This window comes from Olea europaea, chromosome 15 (genome assembly GCF_002742605.1).
Source record: "Olea europaea var. sylvestris chromosome 15, O_europaea_v1, whole genome shotgun sequence".
In the NCBI taxonomy this organism is placed as follows: Eukaryota; Viridiplantae; Streptophyta; class Magnoliopsida; order Lamiales; family Oleaceae; genus Olea; species Olea europaea.
The window spans coordinates 16,053,428-16,056,634 of record NC_036251.1 but is presented as its reverse complement, the minus strand read 5'-3'; the positions used below and the strand labels follow the sequence as shown (position 1 = coordinate 16,056,634).

Here is a 3,207-nt window from a genome sequence, read left to right as displayed (position 1 = left end):
CCTAATGAAAATCAGTCTCTTGATGTCGAGGCACAAAAGGTGGCAAGATTGGTTATCCCCAGATGGTGGGTGACCTTTATGGCAATAGGCTAGAGGCAAGAGGTGGTGAGCGTGACATGCATGTTGCGACTGCCTGAGGCTAGTCTAATAGTGGGTTTAGTCCCGAGGCTAATTGTGGATAGGGCTGCAAACGGAAACTCAAAGATGTATAGCGTTCCGGTGGTTGAGGGCTTGATGTTATAGAATTGACTAGCAGCCCCTGTAAAGACTGTGTTTCAAATTATTGTACGGATGTTAAGATGGAGTTAGACACAAATTCATCAATCTTTCATGAAGAACTCATGTCTAGATTCTCAAGAAGAAATTTGAGAAACTCGATATGGATGGACATAAAAATTCTCAATGTCAGGTGATGACCTCCACAGATTATGGCAGTTGGTAACTTGAAACGACGACGATGCAAATGAAATATTTAACACTTGAATGGTTGGTTTTCAATAGAAGGCCACATGGCTGAACGAGTCTTAGAATCAAATACATTTCGTGAAACATTTGAAAATTACAATTTTGCAATACAGTAACTACGGATGTTTGGGTGATTCTGTTGGGATTCAATGAAAATTTTTATTAGTCACTCAGGTTTTTTCAAGATTTTTAGAATTAAGATATATGGGATAATATTTATGTCATTGACGTATTAATTATAACACTGCAACACAAGGTGTCGGTTGAGGGCCACAAGATTTGAGGACGAATCTTCTCCAATCAAAGGAGAATGATGCAAGTAGACCCTGCAGAATATATATATACCCTTGTTTGAGCCGCATTATTTCGATAAAAATACATTTTTAAATAGTGTATCAATAGGAAATGTATGATTAAAAAATAAGGAAAAATTTTGGATTTAAGTGCAATATTATTTTATTGAAAAATGTATGATTGAAATTATTTTAAATCACTATTTAATAATGTCACTTTTGAAAGAACGTGAGTCAAACACAACCTATATATATATCCACATCTAAAAATAAAATTCCACATTTAAAATTAAAACTTTATTATATTTTCAATTTTATGTAAATTTACTTAAATAGGTATATATAAAATTATATTACTCTAAATTCATCAACTAATATAATGTTTTTTTTCCCCAAATTAATCTGCTTTTCTCTCCACTAATTTATCTATATTTATTTTCACTGTACTATCTTCTCCCTTTACCTTACTCCAGCTAGCAGTCCTCATTGAAGCAGGGGTTGGTGGAACGGTCTTTTCCTAGTTTCCAACTTCCTCCTCTTTAAATTGAGTCTCTACTTTTCTCCGAACCATTGACACCTGAGCTCTCCTTCTAGTAGTCGCTACCAATGTTGGAGTTTCAATTGCAATCCCCTTTCCACCTTCATCTCCGACAACTGTCTTTCTTGTTCAATGTCGTGTACTACCTCGACTATTGAAAAGAATGGGTGATTTGTGTGTAGATTAATTATTAATTAACATAATAAAATAACAATTACAATTTAATAGTAATATAACATAAAACAGATAAGATATTTAGAAAGTAAGTTTTGGGAGTCATGTCAAAGATGCTGTTCTAAAATTGTGTTATCTCCACTTCGTGTAAGTACTTTCGGTACTACACGGCTCCGAGACAAAACCCCTGTAGCTTACAACAGATTCTCCTTCAATGGGCACGATTTTAGGGAGATAAAAGAACGAGTCATCGAATTGTCAAAACTATAGAAATATAATATAAAATATAGATGAAGTATTTTTGTATTCAATATCTCAAGTTGTGTTTTTATGTTGTGTCCAAACTATAGAATCTCCTACCTTTTTATAGTGTACAACTAAAATCCCCACACAAATGAAAATAAATTCAATTAAAGTGTAAGTTAAAATATATAATTATGACTTCTAATTTTCTATTAAACCTAAATATTAAAATGAAGGAAAACTGAAAATTAAAATCAATTTTAAGTTTTGAAAATTTAAAGCTTAAGTTACAAGCAAAGGAAGAAGTTTGAGAAATGAGATCGTCTTTATTCTTTAGTAATAGGCAAAGAAGCATTTATTTACCGTTAACGCATGCTAGTAGTAGTAGATTTCAACTGCATGCATATTTTAGCAGATAAAGTTCAAGTCCGACGCCATTTTTGCCACCAGCTTCCAAATATAAAAATGTTATCTTTATTGTCGGTGTTAACTTCATTTTTCTACCTGGATATTTTTGCTGCTCATTTGAGAGTGAAGACTTCAGAGAGAAAGAAAGAGAATCTGCGGTAAAATCGAGAACCAATAAATCTCCACAAAAGGTGACTCCATTTCCTTTTATTCTGTAATTTAGAGCGATAATTTCTAGACTTCTTTTCTGGGTTTTTTTGCTCAAATCTGTAAGGTTGTTCTCAGCATTTATACTCAAGAAAGATCTTGGCGGATTTCTGGGCAGAATAATGGGTCTGTTGAATTTCATAAGATTGCTTAACAATTCTATGTTGCTATGTGAATTGAGTGGCTTTAATCGCATTTCTTAGTTTTAACTTTTATGTTATTGTGTTTTGATTATGAAGTCTGAGTTAAAATGGTGTGGATGTATAGTATTTAAATGAATGAATTTAATAAGGATAATGTTGAAATATGACTTGGATGAGAATAGTATTTTTAAATAAAAATTTTTTTTTTTAGAATTTTAATAGGGATAGATAAAGAGTGGGATGAATATATAACTTCTGTAGATGTAAATAGCGGCTCTCATATTTTATTGTTTATTATTTTTTATTTTTAATTAATTAGTCTATTATCATTTTATGTTCAATAAGGATTTTATTTTCATTAGTTATTTAATCCAAATAGATAAATTTTATAGAGTTTGTTTTGCTTTAAAAGTCTAGTTAAGAGGTTTGTAATAGTTGGTATTATGATCTTGCTGTAGGATGGTTGATTTGAATATTGAATTAAAACTTTGATTTTTTTCATAAATTATCCAGTATCCACCTAAATAGTTAATTCTTGTGCAAATTTCTCTTTATAATTTCGTATTTGTTGTCCTTTATACTTCCATTGCATTAATTATGATCAAATTATCTCAAAAATAATTAAATTCCACATTGGGGAATGTTTTCAGTTGTAGCAAAGTTTTTAGTTCGTACAAGGCAAAATAAAAATTATATGTTTAATAGGTAGAGTTACTCAAGATCTTGTTTGCAACTA

General features: G+C 31.1%; 1 long non-coding RNA gene across 1 annotated transcript in view; it reads left to right on the top strand.

The window, feature by feature from the left end:
• The first annotated feature begins 1,153 nt into the window (after positions 1-1,153).
• The window catches only part of LOC111410281, a 12,751-nt gene continuing 10,697 nt past the window's right edge, over positions 1,154-3,207 (top strand). The window contains exon 1 of the long non-coding RNA XR_002705643.1: positions 1,154-2,312. This is a non-coding gene — a long non-coding RNA (uncharacterized LOC111410281). The remainder of the gene's footprint in view (positions 2,313-3,207) is intronic.